The sequence below is a fragment of the Anomaloglossus baeobatrachus genome, chromosome 5, assembly GCF_048569485.1.
Source record: "Anomaloglossus baeobatrachus isolate aAnoBae1 chromosome 5, aAnoBae1.hap1, whole genome shotgun sequence".
Lineage (NCBI taxonomy): Eukaryota > Metazoa > Chordata > Amphibia > Anura > Aromobatidae > Anomaloglossus > Anomaloglossus baeobatrachus.
The window spans coordinates 439692260-439717465 of record NC_134357.1 but is presented as its reverse complement, the minus strand read 5'-3'; the positions used below and the strand labels follow the sequence as shown (position 1 = coordinate 439717465).

The 25206-nt window shown below is 44.5% G+C and overlaps 1 long non-coding RNA gene across 1 annotated transcript in view; it reads left to right on the top strand.

Moving 5' to 3' along the window:
- Positions 1-24651, top strand: part of LOC142310275 (uncharacterized) — a 191953-nt gene extending 167302 nt beyond the window's left edge. Inside the window, exons 2-3 of the long non-coding RNA XR_012754116.1 lie at positions 21720-21860; positions 24581-24651. This is a non-coding gene — a long non-coding RNA (uncharacterized LOC142310275). The remainder of the gene's footprint in view (positions 1-21719; positions 21861-24580) is intronic.
- The last annotated feature ends 555 nt before the right edge of the window (positions 24652-25206 follow it).

Here is a 25206-nt window from a genome sequence, read left to right as displayed (position 1 = left end):
CAAGTGCATAATAAACAGGGTACTTAGTATATACATTTTTGCAAAAAGGTAAGAAGCTGTCTCACCTCGTCACGGTGTACCCATCTGAGACAGTCCCTAACCTACTAAAGTTAAAAACATATTCTGTACCTGACTAGTGTCATGTCAAAACTTCAATATGGAAGAAAAATATTAGGTTGGCTCCTTCCCGCCATAACCCAGATAAACTCTACAAAATTTTTCATGCAATAGTGTTTGGTTTATTTGAAACAGACAGATGGTGGACAGTTGGAAATAGTGAATTGTCGCTATTTCCAACTGTGTTTCAAATAAACCAAACACTATTGCATGAAAAATTTTGTAGCGTGCGGTGAACTTTTATTACATATTACGAGGGATCCAACATCCCATCTACCAGCACCTACCCAAACATTTGGCTGTGTGCACACTAATTACTCATATAACCCAGATGGAGACTTCTCATTGCCTTATGATGATACAATACCGGAAGAACAGATAGACCCATGAGCATTTTTTCTTCCAGTCTTAATTTTGGGTCTGATGGACACTGTGTGATACTGTTCTTGGGCATTAAATCTTACTTATTGTTGGGTCAGCGGTCAATGGTCCCATACTCGTCCTAGCGATCTGTCCCTAAACAGATAAAAATCCGCCCAAGGGGTTATTGTATTTTAAATGGGGGCCATGAGTCCCATGCTACTGAATGTTTTTGGTTATGAACGGGTTTACCTTTACGCTAAACGGTTTACGGTATGTCCTGGTTTTGGTTTGTGGGTTAATGCTGCTATACTGTTGAAAAATGTAGTGCCTCTTTTCTGACATGGAGAAGGAAGAACGGTTAAAAAGTTATAAAGCTACATAAAGTCCTGGGTCCTACGGGACTCCACACTATTGTTATCCTTGTCCCCAGTGACCCACGCCTCTGCCTTTAGGTGTTGTCTCCTAGTCCATCTGGGTCCGAACTAGGTTTGTTTCTCTCGTACTCTTTTCTTGCTTTTTCTCTATATCTCTTTGATAATAGGTCTGTAACTTTCCTTTTAAAGTTCTCTGTCTACACTTTATCTTGACTAACTCCTTGCTCCCTTCTCCCTTATTCGACTCTAGTCTCCTCTTTCTGCTTTCCTCCCCCCTTTTTTTTTGTATCCCACTTTTTCTCCCTCTATGTGGGGTGGTGGGTATTGGGCTTTTCCTCCCCTCCTGATAACATGGCGCAACAGGTGCAGAAGAAGTTTCAGCTCGGATCCTTGAACGTCGAGGGCCTCCATAGCGTTGGTAAGAGATCCATCATGTTTAAATATTTGAAAACTAGTCACATACAGGTGGTGTTCCTTCAGGAGACTCACTTGTGCGTGAACAAGCCATTTAAACTTGCTAATCCATTTTTCCCAATGCCTACTATAATCTCTCACCCGATACGAAATCATGTGGCACTAGTATTTTGATTTCGCAAGAGATACCTTGGGAATTTACTGACGTCTGTCATGATGACCAGAGCCGAATGCTACTGGTTAAGGGGAAAGTTGCTGCACAGTCCTACACCTTTGCCTTGCTATATCTGCCAAATTCAGGCCACATTTCAGCATTAACACACTTCTTGGACCGTATGGACGAATTTTCAGAGTGGACCCTGGTGATGGGGGGAGACTTGACTATGGCCCTCGAACCACTAATGATCACCTCAACTGGCCATTCAGCCCTGTCAAGTGCGGCTCTACATAAAGTTAAAAGGGTCTTACACGAATATCAACTGTTGGATACTTGGCGTATTCTATACCCCAATTACAAAGATTTTTCATTTTACTCTACAGTCCATGATTCTTACTCAAGGGTAGACTATATTTTCATTAGGCATGCAGACCTCGACAAAATACAGACAGCAGGGATCGACGCTATTACTTTTTCTCACCATGCACTGGTAACAATCTCCTACTTTGACTTAAATATTCAATCACACTCGTCACTGATAGTGGTGTGGGAGGCACATAAGTGTGTCATCAGGGGTCTGCTCATAAAGCATGGTCCAAGATTGAAGCGAGAGAGGGAATCGGAAATCGCGGGCTTACTATCTCAATTGCGAGATTTGGAAACTAGACACAAGGCAACACCAGTGATCGAGCTGAGGGATGCAGTCATTAAGACAAGGGAGGAGTTTAGGGTGCTCTTAAACCAGAAAGCAAAAGGGACTCTGGCTAGAGCCAAATGTCACTTTTGCGAATATGGGAATAAGTGCAGCAGATCATTGGCAAAAGTTTTACGGGCCCATAAAATGAGCACATATGTATCGTAGCTTACCTCTGACTCACAGAACTCGAAAGTTCACTTTTCCTCGAGATTGCATTCGCCTTTCAGAACTATTTTCCCTCATTATACAATATAGATGGATCAAGCCCCCTCGCGTCCGCCCCTGACTTCCGTACGCGGATTTAGGACTGCATTAAAACTTTTGGCTCCCCATCTCTGCAAACAGAGAATATAGAAAATCTAGAGACACCGATTACGGAACAAGAGTTAGCCACTGCTATCTCCTCATCCCAATCGGGGAAGGCGCCAGGTCCTGTTGGATTTTCTCTGCCATACTATAAAAAATTTCAGGAGTGTTTGTCTCCTCACCTGTTGTCTTCATTTAATGCTATGTCTCACATGGCTCCTCCATCAATGAATGTCCTGTGGGCGCACGTTTCGGTGATCCACAAGCCAGGAAGGAACCCAGCACAATGTTCCTGCTATCTCCCTATCTCCCTCCTGAATGTTGATAATAAGCTTTTTACCAAAATTCTCTCCTCCAGGTTGGTGCCGCTATTGCAGGGTATTGTTCACTCAGACCAGGCAGGGTTTATGATGGGGAGGGAGGCACGGGACAACACCACCAAGATGATAAACCTAATCCATAGAGCCAAACTTGCCCACACACTGTTAATGTTCCTTTCAACTGACACCGAGAAGGCTTTCAATAAAGTAAATTGCACCTTTTTGGAAGAAACTTTAGTACATATTGGATTTGGAAGTAAAATGTTGGATTGGGTGTTGTCCTTGTATTTCTCCCCGTCGGCCAGAGTGTGGGAGAACGGTATCCTATCTGACTCTTTTAGCATATCGTATAGGACGCGGCAGGGCTGCCCTCTTTCCCCTCTGATTTTTGTACTAACCATCGAGCCCTTTCTTAGACACGTTCAGGCTAATGGGAATATTACCGGGATAAAAATTCTCTGCTCTACACACAAAATTGCCGCTTGCGCGGATAACCTCCTTTTCTTTATCACCAACCCTAGAATCTTGCTGCCTAACCTAATGGCGGAATTCTGCAGCTACTCTCGCCTCTCTAACTTTTAAATTAATTTTTCCAAATTGGAGGCTCTGGATGTTGGTCTTCCTCCCCCACTTGTGAATCACCTTAAAGGAGCTTTTTTTAAATGGGCAGCGCAAACGTTAAGCTATCTAGGAATAACGATTACTGCATCCCTTCCGATGTTATACTAATGCAATTTCCCAGGACTTCTTAAAACTATAAGAGCAGACTGTGAGAGTTGGTCCAAATCTAACTTTACCTTGGTTGGTAAGTGCCACATTTTTAAAATTTAATATCCTTCTGTTAATATTATATTTGCTACAGGCCCTGCGTATCGCAGTCCCTTCAGCTTTCTTCAAAAAAATAAATGCAATTCAAATGGCCCTTATCTGGGCCGGCACAGGAGCTAGGGTTAGGCTATGTGCACACGTTTTTTTGACGCTGCGTTTTTGTGCGTTTTTGGCCGCTAAAAATGCACAAAAACGCACCCGCGGCAAAAAACGCATGCGTTTTTACTGCGATTTGGTGCGTTTTTGGCTGCGTTTTGCTGCGTTTTTCCAATGCATTGCATGGGGGGGGAAACGCAGAAAAACGCAGGAAAGAATTGGCATGTCCATTTTTTTTTTTTTTTTTTTTTTTAAGCTCAAAAACGCAGCTTAAAAAAAAAAGCTGTGTGCGGACAGCAAAAATGAAAAGTCATAGACTTTGCTGGGGGAAGCAAAGTCATGCAGTTTTGACGCCAAACCCCCCGCGAAAAACGCACTGTGTGAACTTACCCTAAACGTGCTGTCTTATGTAGACTCGAAGCTGAAGGGGGCATTGGCCTCCCGAATCTCAAGCTGTACCACATGGCTTCCCACCTGGCATGGATTATTGACTGGTGTAGAAACAAGCATAACAAGGCATGAGTTCAGATAGAAAAGAGCTTTTCAGACTTCTCATGCACCCTCTCCTGGGCCGCCTTTGCTGCCCCATGCCCTTGACAGCGCATCCTACAATGGAGCCCACACTAAACATTTGCTTGGATCCGTTAGTGGGCAGGGTGGCAATTCCGCCCCTCTCGAATCTTGCACCAATTCTCAGTCACCCCGACTTTAGTCCTGGCTCTTTGGGTACCATTTTTAGGGCATGGAGTAGGGCAGGTTTTGACAGCAGTGGGGTGGAGTAGGGACTTGGACTGGCCCTCACTTGAAGAGCTGATCACTGCTTCAGATACGGTGCTACTTGGGAACTGGAGAAGTTCACAACTGAAGCATTTCTTGAACACATTTCCACCTAGGACGCAGTTTTTGACGGATAAGACTCCTTTTGAATCCACTTGCCTAGCAGGACCTATCTAGCCCATAAGACATCCTTTAGCTCGAGATTAAAGGAGGCGAATAACAAACTTCTCTCACGCTGGTACAGAGTCCCTTCTCGTTTACATACAATGTTTTCTTCAGTGGACCCAATATGTTGCTGGTGTAGCGGGGCAGAGGGTACTTTCCTACAAATCTTTTGGGAGTGTAGTGTGCTGCAGCTCTTCTGGACAGGAGTGAGTCAGACTATCCGCAAAATAACGGGGTATGCAGCAGAAATGGGGCCTGCATTATACCTACTGCAGCACAGCGAAATGTCGGCTTCTGCATACAAATGTTCGCTCTTGAGATTTCTAATTATAGCGGCCCTCTCGTGTGTACCTCTTAACTGGAGGAAAGTTATCTGTTCCACCGTGTCACGGTGGATTGAGAGGGTTAACAACATTATGCATATGGAGAACCTGACATCTTCGATCCATGACACTTATGAGAAGTTCTGGGCCACCTGGAACTATTGGCTTAACTTCCAACAGACAGACAAATTAAAGGAGGCACTGAGATAAACGGAAAGAGATACCTTGCGGATGAAGGTGTCTGGAGGGACAGCACTTGCCCCCACCTCCCTTCGTCCCCTCACCGCCCCGCCCCCCCTTATTTTCTATCTCTGCACTTCCTATCGTTTGTCCTTTCTTTGTTCCCTCGCTATCTCTCTCTTTTCTACAATTTTTCTTTTCTTAAGCTGGGTTCACACATAGCGACAACGACATCGCTGTTACGTCACCATTTTCTGTGACGTAACAGCGACCTTGTAAGTCGCTGTTATGATCGCTGCTTAGCTGTCAAACACAGCGACGCAGCAGCGATCATAACGTCGCTACATGTGCAGAGAGCAGGGAGACGCGCACACTGCTTAGCGCTGGCTCCTAGCTCTCCTAGCTACAGTACACATCGGGTTAATTAACCCGTTGTGTACTGCAGCTACATGTCACAGTGCAGAGAGCAGGGAGCCGCGCACACTGCTTAGCGCTGGCTCCTTGCTCTCCTAGCTACAGTACACATAGGGTTAATTACCCGATGCGTACTGCAGCTACATGTGCACAGAGCAGGAGCCGGCACTAGCAGCAAGAGCGGCGGAGGCTGGTAACGAAGGTAAATATCGGGTAACCAGGGAAAGGTCTTCCCTTGGTTACCCGATGTTTACAGTGGTTACAGATTTCCGCAGCTGCCAGATGCCGGCTCCTGCTCCCTGCTCGCTTCATTTCGTCGCTCTCTCGCTGTCACACACAGCGATGTGTGCTTCACAGCGGAAGAGCGACGACGAAAAAATGAAGCAGGACATTCAGCAACGAGCAACGACCTCACAGCAGGGGCCAGCTCGTTGCTGGATGTCACACACAGAGACAGCGACGGGGCGTCGCTGCAACGTCACAGAAAATGGTGACGTAGCAGCGATGTCGTCTCACGCTGTGTGTGACACCACCTTTACTCTCTCCCCTTCGGTTGGGCTGTTTCATCTTCCAACCGCTGGGGAATTGGAGGCTGTTGTAGCTCTGTAAAATCTTTTGCCAGTCCAGTTTATATCTTGTTTTACCTAAAATGGTTTGCATTCTTCTTTGTGCAATGCATCTCTATGGTTTACACTTTGTTTACTGATGTCAAGTTAAATAAAGAATTATAAAAATAAAAGGGGGTCTTATTTCCCATTTTAAAACAGCCATATGGAATAAGTAAATAGGTTTCCTTCCCTGCAGCCGAAAATACAGTGAGTGACAACTGTATATGGCAGCTGACACCTGTGGGCATCGGTATCGAGGGAATTTATGTTGTTATAAACTGCGCCTAACAGGCACTATGAATGTAAAACTAACAGGTCTCCTGCACTTCTGTACAGCAGTGCATGGGGCTAATGGTCAAAGTAAAAAATATTAATGTCCCAGAGAGGGACTAAGTGAAAAAGTAAAACAATTAAATAAAATATGTAAAAAAAAACCAGTAAAACAAACAACACATAAAAGCGCACACACATCACAAAAAAAGTTTTGCCACTAAAAATTCAGTGTTTGCGTTAAAACAAAGATAAAACAAAAAAAGTACACAATTGGTATTGCTACGTTAGGAAAGACCCAATCTATAAAACTGTCATGTTATTTATTCCATGCGGCCAACAACGTAAAAAAAAAAGAAAAAATATGCCAGAAATGTCACTTTTTCATCATACTGACACACAAAAATTGAATAACAAGCTATCAAAAAATCAAATGTAAAAAAAAATGGTATAAAAGAAAACATCAAACTGTACCGCAAAAAACAAGCCCTAATTGCTCATTCGGCAAAAAAATAAGATAGAGCTCTCAGAATATGACGATGCAAAAACAAATACATTTTTGTGCAATATTGTTTTTAGTGTGTAAAAGTTGCAAAGAATAAAAAAAATCATAAAAAAAATCTGATATTGCACTGACCCAAAGAATAAATCAGTCTTATCACTTTTACCGCACAGTGAAAAGCGCAAAAATAAAAACAATAACTAAATTGCTGGATTTTCATTCATTCCATAGCCTGCTTTACACGTTGCAATTAGTTGTACAATCGCATTTGCGATGTGACACGCCCTGGTCGCATATGGGATCTTATGAGATCGCACGTAGGTCGTTTATTTGCTGTCACACGTGCGTTAGTAGTCTATGTTAAATTGATTTTGTGTACGATCCTTTAGATCATGTGTTCTGTGACGTATGCATTGGGCACCCTTTTTTTTTTTATTATTTATTGACTTGCCAAGCGTGTGTAATGTGTAGGGATGCGTTTTTACTATGTCATCTGCCATTCAGCTCCGCTACATGGCCGCTAACAGCAGACACAGACAGCCATGTAGCAGAGCTGAATGGCAGATGACAGCAGACATAGAAAGAGCCGCACGATCAGAATGAACTCGGGTTAACTTCACCCGACTTCATTGTCATGCTGCGGCTCGGTCTGTGTCGCGTCCTGATTAGCGGTCACCTGTGAAGGACTCACCAGTGACCACTAAACTCCTGAGTAACTGAATTGAGCAGCCCTCTCTCATATACTCACGATCCCCGATCTCCGGCGCGGCGCTGCACGGCATTCACAATGCTCCGGCGGCTTTTACTATTTTGAAAAAGCCGGCCGCTCATTAAACAATCTCGTATTCCCTGCTTTCCCCGCCCACCGGCGCCTATGATTGGTTGCAGTGAGACATGCCCCCACGCTGAGTGACAGGTGTCTCACTGCACCCAATCACAGCAGCCGGTGGGCGTGTCTATACTGTGCAGTGAAATAAATAATTAAATAATTAAAAAAAACGGCGTGCGGTCCCCCTCAATTTTAAAACCAATGTATGCGGCAATTCTGGGCGGCTGCTGACTGATATTGTTAGGCTGGGGGACTCCCCATAACATGGAGCTCCCCATCCTGAGAATACCAGCCTTCAGCCGTATGGCTTTATCTGGCTGGTTTTACAATTGGGGGGGGACCGCACGCCGTTTTTTTAAATGATTTAATTATTTATTTCACTGCACAGTATAGACACGCCCACCGGCTGCTGTGATTGGGTGCAGTGAGACACCTGTCACTCAGCGTGGGGGCGTGTCTCACTGCAACCAATCATAGGCGCCGGTGGGCGGGGAAAACAGGGAATACGAGATTGATTAATGAGCGGCAGGCTTTTTCAAAATAGTAAAAGCCGCTGGAGCAGTGTGAATGCCGTGCAGCGCCGCGCCGGAGATCGGTGAGTATGAGAGAGGGGGTAAGAGGGATAGACTGACATGGACAGAGAGAGAGGGACAGAGATAGTGACCGACTGACAGAGATTAGTGAATGACAGACATTGTGAGGCGCTTCAGAACGCAGCTTTTCAGCTACATTCTGAAGCGGACCTTTGTTAAGCTGCGGTGCAGAGCGCACATCTGCGCACATAGCCTCAGACATCAAAATCGTATGAGGGATGTCACACGTTTCAATTGACTAGGTTCGTGCAACAAAACGTTCAATTCTAGACAAAGATACGATGTGTTTGCGATCAACGGTTTGGCGTTCAATCCTGATCGCACGTAGGTGTCACACGCAGATACCTCACAAACGATGCCGGATGTGCGTCACTTACAACTTGACCCCAACGACGGATTGTGAGATATATTGAAGCGTGTAAAGCGGGCTTAAGTCAGAAAAATCTGAATAAAAAGTGATAAAGTTGTATATCCCAAAATGGTACCAAAAAAGTTCAACTTGTCCAGCTCTGTTTGCCCAAAAAATTAAAACAGCTCTCAAAAGTGTGGCGATAAAAAAACTATTTGTTATTGTTATAGCATTTTTACTGTGTTATAGCAAACATATAGAAAAACATAAAAAAACTATATAAAACTAGTATCGCTCTAATTGCACTGAACCAAAGAATAACGCAGTCTTATCACACAGTACAGTGACCCGGCAAAGATAAAATACCTTTTCTTGTACTGCCCTCTGGTCACTCTACTTTCCAAAAATCAGAATAAAGCGGGCTTTACACACTGCGATATCGGTCCCGATATCGCTAGTGTGGGTACCCGTCCCCATCTGTTGCGCGACACGGGCAAATTGCTGCCCGTGCCGCACAACATCGCCCAGACCCATCACACATACTTACCTGCCCGGCGACGTCGCTGTGACCGGGGGCGGTCCGTGCGGCGTCACAGCGAAGTCACTGAGCGGCCGCCCAATAGCAGCGGAGGGGCGGAGCTGAGCGGGACGTAACATCCCTCCCACCTCCTTCCTTCAGCATAGCGGCCGGGAGGCAGGTAAGGAGAGCTTCCTCGCTCCTGCGGTGTCACACTGAGCGATGTGTGCTGCCGCAGGAACGAGGAACAACCTCGTTACTGCTGCAGTAACGATTTTTGAGAATGGACCCCCATGTCACCGATGAGCGATTTTGCACGTTTTTGCAACAATGCAAAATCGCTCATTGGTGTCACACGCAACGGCATCGCTAATGCGCCCGGATGTGCGTCACCAATTCCGTGACCTCAACGAGTTCGCATTAGCGATGTCATAGCGTGTAAAGCCCCCTTAAGACTCATTTCACATTTATCCTGTGCTCTCTGCTGAGCACTTACATTGGAGTTTCCATGTAAATCAGAAAAATCACGAATCAGACAAAACCCCCAATGGAACCAATCACTGTAATGAGGCAGATGAAGTCAATTTGGACATTGGTCTCTTTAATGGCAGTGTGTCACGGGTGTGTCACGTGTCACATACAGTCATGTGGTTTCTGTCTGTAGAAAGTCACTGCGTCAGGCTGCGCAGAATGTTCCCTGATTTTCCATTGTTCCTGTTGTCAGTGTTCATTGGTATGGGTAGCTTTCCTGCTGGATTTCTCTCTCTCCCTTTTAGAACAAACAGGAGCTTGACTTTCACGCATGTGATGATTATCAGTATTTCCTTGGCGTTTAAATACCCCTTCCTTCCATTGGACTGTGCTGATGATATATTCAATTCCTTCAAGTTGAGGTTGCAAGCAGATGGTTTGTACTCTTCTGTAATATTGTTGCTGAAAGCTCTGCTGAACTTCTACCTGAGTCATCTATTGATAAGTAGTTCATGTTTTTCCCCCTGTGTGTCCCCCTTGTGTCTTCTATAGTTGTTTAGTGGGGTTGATGAAGAGCTCATCCCTTCCATTCCCTATTTAAGGCCCAGTACTAGTGTGGCGCCCCTGACCTGGTCAGGCACCACTGAGTGCTGCACCCATGCTGGGGGCAGTGCAATACAGGTTATCCAGAAGGCTGACTGAGGTGTGACTACACAGGCGCATAGTAATCAGGTCTCACACATGTACCTTTTGGGAGGACTCCTGAGAGCTTCCAGGAGGGGGCGTGGCCTTCATGTCCACTCAAGGGGTGTGGTGGAGAGCCTGGTTGCTAGGTGGCGTAGGCAGGCACAGTGGAGAAAGAGGAAGAAGGAGGAACAAGCAGTCTGAAGCAGAGTGTTGTGGAGTGAGGAGTCTGGAAGTGGAGCTCAGAGGGAGCAAACGTGCAGAACCCACGAGTGAGCCAGTTTAGTGTGCAGCTCAGGGAGAGCAGACGTGAGGAGCAGACCCTGGAGCTGTTGCAATCTAACAGCGCCGCGCAGTGACTACTGACGGGGGAGAACGGTCACCTGGTAGTGCCACCCGAAATCCACCCAAGGCTAGAGAGAGCAAAGGGGTGGCAGAGTAAGGGGACTGCCAGAGAGGTACCAGGCCCGCAAAGGGTAACAGGTCCCGGTGCAGAGATAGATTCATCTTTCTTCTGTCAAACCTGCCTGAGTGGGCACTTTAGACCCTCAAGACAACACCACAGAGTCCGCAGCCACGTAGCAAAGAGAAGGCCCATAGTTCGCAGGAGGCAAGCAGCCAGAGTGACCTGGTCTAGGCTACAAGCAAACGGGCCGAAACGAGGGGAGCTGCAACTTCCCTGGGTGACCCCCGTAGGGACTGCAAGTCGGGGTCATCGCAAACAACAGAAGGGCTAGAGAAGGCGAGTCAGTAGCCACCCTCACAAATCAGCCTGAAGGATGCCTGGTTCCAGCCTGGTTCATTCCAGCTACGCCCGGGTTACTCACCCTGCCACCAGCAGTGAGTAAAATCCCTGAAAGACTGTTTGGACTGTGCCTGAGTCATTCTGCGCCTTGAACACCTACACAGGGTCCTGGGGCTTGCCTCACTCTCGGGAGGCCACTACAACTGACTGCACCCACCATCAGCCCCAGGCATCCCTTAATCTGCAGTGGCGGTCACCCTGACCGCAATACCGAGAGTGGCGTTACGACAATCCTAAGAAGACATCTTACCTGTGACCAGACTGTTCCATCCACGTGGAGTCCCTGAAGGTAATGCACTGACACAACACCTGTGGGGCTTCACACTAGGGATACCTGACTAGAGTCATGTATCCAGCTCGGCGAATAGTTGTGGAATCTATCTATGGGGTCTGGGACCCCAGGAGTCAGCAAAATGTTCGGTCAGGGGTCACCATTTTCCCTCTCCCTAGACAGACGGTTTCCCTTCCCTTCTCTTTTGCTGTGCGCTTGGTACTTCCTGTACCTAGCATGACACAGTGTCCCATAGTTATAGGCATCTTTTTAGCACACAAGTGTGGACTTCGAAAGTTCTTCGCACGACTAAAAAAGATGGAAACCACTGGAACAGATGGTAAATGGAGCTCAAAGTGTCTCCACGTTCCTCATTATAGTGAGTAGTTCCATCAGGGGTTTTACCTGAATCGCATTTTGTGGGATTTACATGGAAACCACAATGTAAGTGCTCAGCGTGGAACACAAGAATGGGATCCCAGCCTTAGGCTGGACTCACACTAGCGTATGGCATCCGATGCGAGAGCATCAGATGCGATATGCTAATGACCCCCGGCTCAGGCTCGGCTGCGAGCGTGGTCCTAGTGTCGTGCGACTGTGACCCTATCTTGCAACCGGGTCACAGCTGTGAAGCTGAGGGCGGGCGCTGTGGAGGAGAGGGAGGGGTTAATCCCCTCATTTCCTCCATTGTCAGCCTGTGCGTATATCGCACTGCACTGGGATAACATTCGAGTGCAGTCCGATATTTCTCTCGAACCCTTTCACTTGAATGGTTGTGAGTGATACGGCTCGTGCAGAAAATTGCAGCATGTTGTGACTTTTCTCGCATCCATAATCTGGATGAAAATAAAGCTGACGAACTGCTCTACCTGATTGATTAACATTGGTCCGAGTGCAATGCAAGATTTTCTCGCATTGCAATCGTCCATTTTTCACGCTCGTGTGAGCATGCCCTTATACTGAAAGTGATCGAAAAATGTTATGGACCCCAAAATGTTACCAATAAAAACATTAACTTATCTTGCACAAATCCAGCCTCCACTCAGGTTCGTAATCTCTCACTGGAACTATAAGGGGTCCCCATGTTACTGGTAGAACAAATGCTCCTTAAAAGCAACACAAAGTCCAAATTTGTGATCCAAAAATGAAATAGTGCGCTTTGCTTTACAAGTTTTGAATGTGCGAAAACATTGTTTTTGACCACATATGGGGTAATCACTGTATTCAGGAGTAAATGTATAACAAATTATGGGGTCAATTTTCTTCAATTATCCCTTGTGTAAATTGGAAATTTGGTGCTAAAACAGTATATTAGTGGAAAAATAAAATGCAAATTCTCTCTTGAGGGAGGAAAGAGTCGAACTCTAGTGCCACCTATTGGAAGTAGCAATCCTAAAAGTCAAAAGTGACCCTTTAATGAGCCTTGTTATATGAGCTAGGATTTATGCAGATCAGAACCTCAATTTGCAGATATGGTGTTTCAGGGTGATTGCCCCTCGTCAGTGCAAAGTATGCATTCTGAACTGGCTTATGAGAAGCTAAGTCATACTTTGCTTTCACATCTAAATGTTATAAAATTTCACCCACAGATGAATTCCTTGAGGGGTCTAGTTTCCAATATGGGATCATTTGTGGAGCATTTTGACTGTTCTGGCATGTTAGGAGCTCTGTAAATGTGAAATGAGATTCCCAATCTATTATAGACAAATTTACACACCAAAAATCAAATAGCGCTCTTTTCTATCCGAGCCCTGTCATGTGCCCAAACAGCAGTTTTTGAACACTTATGGGGTATCATTGCTTTCAGGAGAAATTGCCTAACTTTTCTGGTCTGTTTTCTACTATTATCCATTGTAAAAATTAGGTCCAAATCACCATTTTAGAAGAAAATATCGTCATTTTAGTTTTCACATCCTAGTTTTTGAAAGTTCTTAGAAGCACCTATGGGTTCAAAATGCTTATCACATCCTTAGATTATTTCCTTGATTGGTCTAGTTTTTTCAAAATGGGGTCACTTGTGGGGGGTTTCTGCTCTTTAGGCACATTAGGAGCTCTGAAATGTGACATGCAGCTCACAATCTATTTCAGCCAAATTTCTTTTCCAAAATTCAAATGGTACAATTTCCCTTCCAAGCCCTGCTTTGTGTCCAAACAGAAGTTTCTGACCACATGGGGGCATATCAGCGTGCTCAGAAGAAACTGGGTAACACATTGTGGGGTCCAATGTTTAATTCTGTCCCTTGTAAAAGTGAAAAAAATTCTAGCTCAAGCAACATTTTAGAGGAGAAATCAGTGGCATAACTAGAGTTTGATGGGCCCCGGTGCAAAGTTTAGACGTAGGCACCCCCCCTTCCACGTACACAGACACTTGGGGTATGGGATAATGACACTGACACTTGGCTCTTTCCTTCAGCACCCAGGTTTCCCATGATCTGAAATCCCCCTATCAGCACCCAGCTTCCCTATGTTCTGATATTCATCTTGTCCTCTGAACCCAGCTTCCACATGTTCTGCTATACATCTTTCCCCCAGCACCCAGGTTTCCCATATTAGAGCATGTGAAAGCTGGGTACAGAGAGATGTATAGCAGAGTATGGGAAAGCTGGGTGCTGAGGGAAAGACCCTTTTTCCCTCAGCACAAAACGTTCCCATCCCATGCTTTGTAGCTTTGTCCCCCGTCGTATATAGTTCTCCAAATACAATAATGGCCCCACATAGCCTTAAATATAGTATAAAGGGTCCCACATAACCCTTTATATTAGAATACACCCCCATAGTCCACCATGTATTATAATGCACTTCCCATAGTCCTCCATGTATTATAATTCACCCCATAGTTCTCCACGTATTATAATGCATTTCCCATAGTCCTCCATATATTATACTGCACCCCATACTCCTCCATGTATAATGCACCCCTATAGTTCATGTATAAGGTGTCCTTCATGCTGTATAATTCATCCTCATAAACTTCCATGCATAATGCAGCCCCATAGACCTCCATGTATAATGCAGCCCTATTGACTTCCATGTATAATGCAGCCCCATAGACCTACATGTATAATGCACCCCTATTGTCCATGTATAAGGTGTCCTTCATGTTGTATTATGCAGCCCCATAGACCTCCATGTATAATGCAGCCCCCCAGGCCTCCATGTATAATGCAGCCCTCCAGGCCTCCATGTATAATGCAGCCCCCCAGACTTCCTTGTATAATGCAGCCCCTCAGGCCTCCATGTATAATGCAGCCCTCCAGGCTTCTGGCCACCGTGTACTCACTGATTTAAAAAAAAAACAAAAAAACAAGTACTCACCTTTCCTCGTTTCACCGCTATTTTGTCCTCACCTTTCTCCTTGTTCCCCCGCTGCTCCGGCCAGCATACTCCCATCCTGTGCTCTGCATGTCTCAGCACAGCAGTTGCACAGGAGTGACGTCACCGCGCAGGCACAGGGGGAGAATGATGAAGCATCGAGCAACACGCGCCGCTCAATGCTTCAAACTTTTTTTTTTTTTTTTTTAACACCAAATTTTATTCCAAATTTTCATGTGCATTACATCTTATGAAACAATATAGCAAGTATGGATTCACCATGTCCATTAACAGGTTATTGTCAATTAACTATTCCTCCCGTTTCCCTTGTTTCCCCCCCCTTAACTATGTTTCGCCTACCTTCTATTCTAAAATAACCCCCCCAACAGCTTAGCACATTTTTCCTCCTGTCTAGCCCACACGAAGAACACCCAACAATGCCACATTTTGTCATCTTATCATCACCACATGTCTCTAGATGAATCATTTGCCTTCTTATCACACCTTCACATTATGGCTGTTTTAATTTCCCCAATGTTCCCTTAATGTCTTCTAGTAGATACCACTCTGTGTACGTGAAGGGGGTAACTATTGTTTGTATTTCTGTAGCTTCACATTGTTTTTCCATGAATTTTCTCCATTTTTCAAAGAATGCGTCGGTCAAACCGTCTTTGTTTCTTTCTGCTGTCCTCTGTTCAATTCTAAGTAGCATTTTAATCTGCCTCATTACCTCGTCTTCTGACGGAACGTTCCCTTCGAGCCATTTGCCCAGTAAAGCCCTTTTTCCAATTATGGCTATACTATGGAACAGCTTTGGTATTCTATCTCTTTTTTCATGCACTCTTGCCATTTGTTCAACATGGTCATCATGAAAAATCCATGTCAATGGGTCCATCGCCACCTCTACCCCCCATATATTAGTTATTAGCGCCTGCATTTTTTTCCAGAATTTTTTACTCTCTGGGCATTGCCAAATCCCATGTAACAGATCCGTGTTTAACGTCTTACATTTGGGACAATGTACTATCTTATTAACCTTCTGTTTGTTTGGTATGTTGAAGCCCATAGATCGCCCTGTGTATCAGTCTAAACTGTGTGTCCCTCAAGCTCTCATTGACCACCTCTTTTCTCATTCTCATCCATCCTCTTAGTATCTTGTCCCCTGCTGTCTCATCTCCCAATTGTCTCGCCCAGTTTCCCAGGGTCTTATCCGTGTTTAAGGGGACTAAGGGGTGCTTCACACACAGCGAGATCGCTGCCGAGATCGCTGCTGAGTCACGCTTTTTGTGACGCAGCAGTGACCTCATTAGCGATCTCGCTGTGTGTGACACTGAGCAGCGATCTGGCCCCTGCTGCGAGATCGCTGCTCGTTACACACAGCCCTGGTTCGTTTTCTTCAAAGGCGCTCTCCCGCTGTGACACACAGATCGCTGTGTGTGACAGCGAGAGAGCGACAAATGAAGCGAGCAGGGAGCAGGAGCCGGCGTCTGGCAGCTGCGGAGGCTGGTAACTAAGATAAACATCGGGTAACCAAGGTGGTTACCCGATATTTACCTTAGTTACCAGCCTCCGCAGCTCTCACGCTGCCTGTGCTGCCGGCTCCGGCTCTCTGCACATGTAGCTGCATTACACATCGGGTTAATTAACCCGATGTGTACTGTAGCTAGGAGAGCAAGGAGCCAGCGCTCAGTGTGCGCGGCTCCCTGCTCCCTGCACACAGCTAAGCGGTGTGCGCTGGTAACTAATGTAAACATCGGGTAACCATACCCGATGTTTACCTTAGTTACCAGTGTCCGCAGCTTCCAGACGCCGGCTCCGTGCAAGCGCAGCGTCGCTTGCACGGCGCTGCTGGCTGGGGGCTGTTCACTGGTCGCTGGTGAGATCTGCCTGTTTGACAGCTCACCAGCGACCATGTAGCGATGCAGCAGCGATCCTGACCAGGTCAGATCGCTGGTCGGATCGCTGCTGCATCGCTAAAGTGTGAAGGTACCCTAACACCTCTCGCAAAGCTTTGTATAGTGAAGTTATGTTAATCTCCCGCTGCTCCTGCATAGGTTGGTCCATATCATTCATCTCTTGTTCCTTCCCGACATCTCTCAATAGCTGCATTATACCTTTCTCTATCTGTTTATATTGTATAACTTGGAATGGAGATAGCCCATATTTTGTCACAATTTCTTGACAGGACAACCATCTATTTTCCGTCTCATGAAGCAGATCTTTCACCCCTTTTATACCTTTTCTCCTCCATTCTATAAATAATTTGTTTTTCCTGCCCGCTGGGAATTCCGGGAAACTCCATATGTTTTAGTATTTAGAAATTCTCCAGGGTAAGTTGAATTTTTTTCTCACCGCCTTCCACGCCATCACTGTATCTCTGCATATTAGTGAGTTTTTAATGTGCCGTGGTATGTTAGCAAATGACGTATGCAATATTGCCCCCAAATCCCAGGGTTTACAGGACTCGCCTTCCAATCTTATGTCCGAGTAACCGTTTGTCTTCCTTAACCAGTCTATTACATGTCTCATGAGGCACGCCAGATTGTACCCTCTAATGTTTGGCATTTTAATATCCCCCTTCTCCAGCGTCTGCATTAATTTCTCAGCTTTTATTCTTGGCCTTTTTCCCTTCCACAAGAAGGTTGAAAACGCCTTGTTCAGCCTGTTAACGTCTGTGTGTTTTAATAATATAGGGATAGTCTGCATTGGCTATAGAAGTTTTGAGAAACTCATCATTTTTAGAAGATGGTTCCTACCCAGTAGGGACAATGGAAGCCCCTCCCACATCTTCAATTCCCATTCTATTTTCGTTATCAGTGGTTTAAAATTTAACTCATATATCGATGCAGGTTGGCGTCCCACTTGGATTCCCAGATATTTAACGTGGGTTCTCGCTATTGGTATCCCATGGACATTGTCTCCTATTCCCTGAGCTGCCAACACCGCTGTGCTCTGTTGGTGTAGAAACAATATTTCACATTTTGCCTTATTTAATTTGAAACCTGCCAAGTTTCCGAATTCCTCTATCCGTTGTAGTGTCATTGGGAGTTCCTTCTGGGGTTTATTCATAAACAATATAATGTCGTCCGCAAACAGGGCTGACCGTAGCACCTCCCCTCCAATGTTGATACCTTCAAAGCAATTTCCCTCATTCAGCATTCTTGATAGGGGCTCGATCGGCAGGTTGAACAGGAGTGGGGACAATGGGCACCCCTGTCTAGTCCCTTTAGTCAATGAGAAAGGTCTCGACAGAAATCCTGGTGTCGCCACCCTGGCTTTAGGATTCACATATAATACTCTAATGAATGTTCTAAATGCTCCCTGAATGCCTACCTCATCCATTACTGTTTACAGCCATGACCACTTTACATTATCAAATGTTTTTTCGGCATCTAATGTGATCATGGCTGGAAATCCCCCCTTCTGTGGTTGTCCGTGCCTATTGGCATCCATTACTAGCATGGTTTTTCTTATATTGGTCACCGCCGATCTCCCCTTTACAAACCCTGATTGGGCTGGAGAGATTACTCTCGGCAATATCTCCGCAAGTCTGTTGGCCATCAATTTGGCCAGTAGTTTTAGGTCCTGGTTGATCAAAGAGATCGGTCTATAATTTGCTGGATTAGTATGTATCTCCCTTAAGTATGAGTTTTATATATGCCGTGTTGAGGTGACTCGATATTTCAGTGCCTCCCAATATTTTGTTAAACATACGTGTCAATATCGGTGAGATCTGCTCCTTCATCACTTTATAGAATTCCCCATTGAACCCATCGGGTCCCGGAGCTTTATGTACGTTTAACTCTCCTATCACCTTTTGGACTTCTTCTATTGTGACTTCTGCATTCAGACTAGTCAGCTCCTCTGTGCTGAGTCGTGTGAGGTTTATTTGTTTCAGCTATTCTGCCCCTCCTTCACCACCTTCATTCCCCTTACCATACAGTTTCTCATAGTAATCCCCCAAGATCTGGTTATAAATTAACTTTTTTAGGATTTTCTAATTTTTTGAGATGCACCTGTGTGTTCTGTACAGAGTTTTATGGCAGACCTCATAAATGAAAAAAAAAACAAACAAAACTCTATGTAGTTGTATTATTTTGTTATATACTTTAAAATGTACTTGTCATTTCAGGTGTACTCTAGAAATAACACTATTTCTGTCTATGCTATGACTATTGTACATAATTTAGCTGATTTCTCTTCTGCAGGCTCTATTCACTATAACAGCTTGTTTGCACTCTGTTCTCCATAGGTTTACTTTGATTGCTCTCAGAAAACAGAACTGTAGACAAATGTAGGCCTCTTTCACACGTCCGTGTCTCCGGTACGTGTTTGGTCCGTTTCCTCACGTACCGGAGACACGGGCACTCGTAAGGCCATTAAAATCAATGGGTCTGCTCACACGTGCGTGTTCTGCCACGGACCGTGTGTCCGTGTGGAGCACATGTGTGCCCGTGTGCTCCACACGTAGACATGTCCTGTTTTCTCCGGCATCATGGATGTCACACGGAACGCAAATGGACCACACCGGAGGTGTTCCATGTGACACACACCGGAGAAAACACACGTGTCTGTGAAAAAAATAACAAAACTTTACTCACCTTCTCCAGCCCTGCTGTCTCTGCCGTTGCTGTCACTTGCTTCCGACCGCCGCTCATTATGCTCATTGCATATTCACTTCACTGCGGCCGGAAGCAGCGGCAGCGGGGAGTCGGCAGGACCGGAGACCGAAGATCAGCACCGCGGACAGCTACGCCAGGGACAGGTGAGCAGAAAGTTCCCGTTCTCCGTGTGTTATCACGGATAACACACGGAGAACACACGTGTGCCATAAACACGGCTCACGGAGGGCAATACGCACCTTTGACACGTCCGTGAAAAACGTGCGTGATTTTCACAGACGTGTGAAGAGGCCTTAAGCAGTTTTTGAAAGTGATTGATCATGGCAGAAAAAAAGGATGTGACTGCTAAGTGGGGAAAGAGGATTTTTTTTCTTCAATAATAAGATGTTTTACAAAGTTTTTTCTGTTTACTTGCACTGTTATGGAAAAAAAGAGTAGGTAAGCTTTAAAGGGGTTTTCCCAAGAACAAAGTTTGTTTTAAGAAATAGATCTTGGAATATTAATAAGTTCCTCAATTAGATGTGTATAAAACAAATGTTCCTGATGTTCCTGTGCTGAGATAATCTTAAACATTTCATTGTCTGTTTTTACATTTTTTTTTTCTTTACCTCAAAGTTAATTCAGTACTTTTTCACGTTTCCTCCTGCCAGGAGCTGTGGTATGATCGGACCATGTCCCTGTACGTTCAGACAAAGCCATTACACAGTACATAGCAAGGACACATTTATAAGGTTATCTCTAGTGATGGGTGAACCCTCGGATATTTGGGATTGGCGGGTCCAACTATATTTTTTAACTGAAATGTCTGTATCAGATTTCTGTAACAAATTTGCATCTCCCAGCAAAAAATCACATCAAAACTGCATGCAGAAATCTGGTGCAGACATTTCAGCACCAAATTTGCATCTCCTGGCAGAAAACCAAACCGAAACGGCATCTAAACCATTTTTGTGCTTTTTTTGCCAAGATATGCAGATTGGTGCTGAAATTTATACACCATATTCCTGCACAAAATCTACATCTCCTGGCAAAATTGTGTTTTGATGCATTTTTTTTCCTAGAAGATGCAGATTTCATGCAGGAATGTGTTGTATAAATTTCAGCAGCAAATCTGCATTTCTTGGGAACAAAATGCAGTGTTCTGCCAGGAGACGCATGTCACTGAGTTTAAGGAGGTCACTTGAGGTCAATTTACCTGCGGTCACAGGTAAAATGGACATGTCTCCGTGTGGCAATCACGGACACACGGGTACGCTGCACGGAGACAAGGTCAGTGAAAAATCACTGACGTGTGAGCATACCCATTGATTATAAAGGGTCTGCGTATGTCAGTGATTCTGGTACGTAGAAAAAAAAGCACAAACGTACCAGAATCACTGACGTGTGAAACAGGCCTTACATGGAGTTTCCTGAGAACTCTTGGTCCAGGATCAGCGCATGAGTACTAGATTACCTGCACGGATCTGGACTTTTAGGATATGTGCACATGTTGCCAATTTGGTTTCACACAATCTAAACAACCCAAATCTGCATGTTCTGGCAGGTAAAAACGCTGTGGAATAAAAACATACGTTTTTGCAGTGGTTTTTTAGGCTTTTTTTTCCATTGCTTTCAATGGTGAAAACACAGGAAAAAACGCTCTAAGAATTGACATGCTGCAGATCTTTTTCTGCAACAAAATCTGCAAGGAAAAAATCCTGAACGTGTGCACAGCATTTCAGAATTTTCAGAGACTTTGCTGGCATCAGAATTTCCTTGCAAATTTATGAAAATCTGGAAGAAAATACAAGGCAAAAATGAACCATGTGCACACAGCCCTACAATCTGGGTTCACCCATCACGAATTACCTCAGCACATGAACATTTTATTTAAACACATCCAATTATGGAACCTATTATTATTATTCAAAGCTCTATTGAATAAAATGAAAACTTTAAAATTAACTTTAAAATTAACTTTGTTAGTTGGAAAATCCCCTTTAAAAAGCAAAAAAGGTGTTGAAAATTATTTGTCAAACTCAACCTGAGGCCTCTTTCACACGTCAGTATTTTGCATCAGTGTTTCGTCAGTGTGTCATCAGTATTTGGATGCCAAAACCAGGAGTGGAACTTACTAGAACAACTATAATTGAAAGACTGACACGTGTTCTGTGTTTTGGAGACATTCCTGGTTTTGGCATCCAAATACTGATGACACACTGATGAAACACTGATGCAAAATACTGACGTGTGAAAGAGGCCTTACCCTGAGTAAGGTTCTCATTCTAAAGATTAACCATATGTTTGCATTATGTGAAACAGACATTATTTTGAATGGTTACTATTCTGATTTTTTTTCCCTGTGTGGTACTGCAGGAAATGAAACATTTGCTACTGTTTGCCACCAGATTACAGCTGACTGAAGAAGTGTGACACCCTGCGATTAGTCTTCAGTTTGGGGACACAAGGATTGTCCAAAGCAAACAACCCCTTTAAACTGACTCCAAACCAGCAAAGGTATGCATCTGTCAAAGAGATTGTTGATCCTAAAGTGCCTATGTCAACATGCTGGGCTATGGCAATTTCAGAGATTGTTGCAGTGATGTGTCAGAAGAGTGATTTATTTTTCTGAGATCAAACGTGCATTTCAGAAGAAGAAAATACTTTGTGCTTGAACATGACTTGATGTGTTGGCACTTAAAGAGCATCTGTCACCAACAGTTCACAAAGACATCTGTCATCTATCTCTCTGCCCTACCTAATATTGCCCTTGTAAAAAAAAATGTTAAAGTTGTTAAACCATTTAATTAAAATCACCTACAGAATATTCTGTAGATCTCTCTTGGCCACCAAGAAAGCTTTGACCCATCCAGTTATAGACTCCACAATACTTTGAAGATATCCAGCAGCAGATCCATTAAAGGGGTTGTGCATAAGTCACCAATATGAGATTGGAGGGCTCCAACACCCAGCATCCTCATCATTCAGCTTATAGCTGCTCCAGCAGTGATCAAATGTAATCACTATACAGATCAGAAAACCACTGACCTGCACATTTTTTAGTAAACTGCAGTGCTTGGCAGCAACTATCTGTCATTCAAACAATCTGTAGTAGAGTAGGTCTTCTTTGACATATGATGAGATCGGCTACATGTGCACGCTGCATTTTTTGCTGCGTTTTTGGCTGCAGTTTTGTTGTCAGAACTTTCTGACATTTGACTTCCCAGCAAAGTCTATGAGAAGTCAGATTTGCTATGCGCACATTGCAGTTTATTTGTCAGCGTTTTATTTGTCAAAAGTTTGTGACAAAAAAAAATGCAGCATGTTCATTCTTCCTGCATTTTTGTCAACATTTGTCACAAAACCCAGCAAAAACGCATATTGTGAAAAACGCCTTAGGCTACTTTCACACATCCGGTTTTTGCTCTGCGGCACAATACGGCGTTCTGCAGAAAAACCGCAACCGTTTTTTTTGCCGCCGGTTGCGGGTTTTTTTGCATAAACTTACATTAGTGCCGTATTGTGCCGCATGGGCTTGCGTTCGGTCCGGTTTTTGCCGCATGCGGCAGATTTAGCCGATGCCGCGGCCGGATGGAACGTTCCCTGGCACGTTTTTTGCTCCGGCAAAAAAAACGCATTGCGCCGCATCCGGCCACTGCGGCGCATTTTTCAATGCATGCCTATGGATGCCAGATGTGGCGCGATGCGGAAAAAAAACGCATTTGGCCGCCGCATGCGGTTTCTTCCACTGCGCATTCTCAGTAGCATGCCGCAACCGGAAAAAAATGGACGGGCCGCATATAAAAACGTATGCAAAGGATGCGGTGTTTTCGCCGCATCCGTTGCATAGGTTTCACAGCCGGATTGAGCCGCACTGCTCAAACCGGATGTGTGAAAGTAGCCTTAGGCTACATGCGCACGCAGCATCTTTTTTTGTTCACAAACTGCAGCCAAAACGCAGCCAAAATGCAGCCAAAACTGCACCTTGTCAGAGAGAGCCTGGAAATGTCACGAAAAATGCTTGTAATTGTAGGTGCGTGTTTGGTGCGTTTTTGGTGCGTTTTTCACAACATGCGTTTTTGTGACAAATGTTGACAAAAAGAATGAACATGCTGCATTTTTTTTGTCACAAACTTTTGACAAATAAAACGCTGACAAATAAACTTCAACGTGCGCATAGCAAATCTGACTTCTCATAGACTTTGCTGGGAAGTCAAATGTCAGAAAGACAAACAACAAAACTGGACCAAAAAACGCAGGAAAAACGCAGCGTGTGCATGTAGCCTTAACAGCCCACGTGCAACAGTGAGATTAGTATTTTGGTGCATATGACTTTTCCGCAGGTTACCTTTCGTTTGACCACTTCTTGCAAGTACTAATCACTACATGTGATTGTTTAAAAACAATGATACATTCTCTCTGTTCTCCATGTCTGCGGATAGCAGACTAGTCAGCGACCACTGTCAATAATTGCTACAGTGTGGTCAGATCACTCCCACAGACAGTGGAGTGATGCCAATTTTGTTTCTTATTGTTTATGGACATCTTAAAAAATCATGGACAGACAACTTTTTGTACAGACATATTAGATGACCATAATAAATCATTAAGATTATAAGTGATATATGTTTATAGATCATAAATACTATATGAAGACGTTAGCTGCACTCACTGTGAACTGTAAAAGGGTGATATATACAGTAATAAAAATCTCTATAAGGCAATGTGCGCACACTGTAGTTTTGTTTCTTCAGCAAAAAATGCACCCTCTGGCCAAAACATGCATCAAAAAATGCACGTGGTTTTTGCTGCGTTTTGGTGCATTTACACTGAGTTTTTGGTCCAATGATGGGTACGTTTTTGCCCATGCATTTTTTTCCACTATATTTTGACTATATTCAATGCAAAAATACAGGTCAGAAGTGTAGAAAGGCTATGGCTATGTGCGCACGTTGCATCTTTGTGGTGACCACACAGATGCACGTTTTTGACCTAAAAAAAATGCACACGCGGCAAAATGCATCCAAAAACGCATGCATTTTGCCCCTTTTTTGACACATTTTTATTAGTGCGTTTTTTTAAAGGTGAAACAAAATAGGATAGGATAATTGATAGCTAGAATAGATCAATAGAAAAAATAGAATAGGTAAAACAGAATAGAAAGAACATATAGAATAGATAATAAGAAAGAATAGATAGAAAGAAAGAAATAACATATTTTTTAACAACATTTACAGCTTAGGCAAAACAACAGCGATCATGAAAACGATATTAGGAAGCTGACGGAGTGCTTCTGATTAGAGGTGAGTGAATCCGCAGATGTTTGGGACCACACTTGACCTGATCTTGACTCTATATAAGTCTATGGAAACCCAAACTTAAGAGCTATAAAATGGTGGTAGTAAGGGCCAGGGGGCTGGAAAAGGAAGCAAATTGGGGCTAAAGCAGTAAAATTATACTTACCGAGTTTCTGCGCTGCTGTCACACTACTTCCGGATCGATTCACTAAATCTTAGGCCGGTTTCACACATCCGGCTTTTCGCCGGTTTGCCGGATCCGGCGCTCTCCCGTACAGACAATACAGTACAGTGACAGCGCTGTAACTTCCGGGTCACATGCGCCGGTCACATGACAGCATGTGACCGGCGCTTGTTGCGCTGTCACTGTACTGTAGTCACTCTATGGGAGAGCGCCGGATCCGGCAAACCGGCGAAAAGCCGGATGTGTGAAACCGGCCATATGAATATTCACTGCTTCCCTCACCCACCCAATGTGAAAGCGTGTGTGATTGGTTGCAGTCAGACTGCACTCCCACTCTCTATGCTGGCGTCTGTGATTGCTGGCCTCACACTAGTAGTCTGAG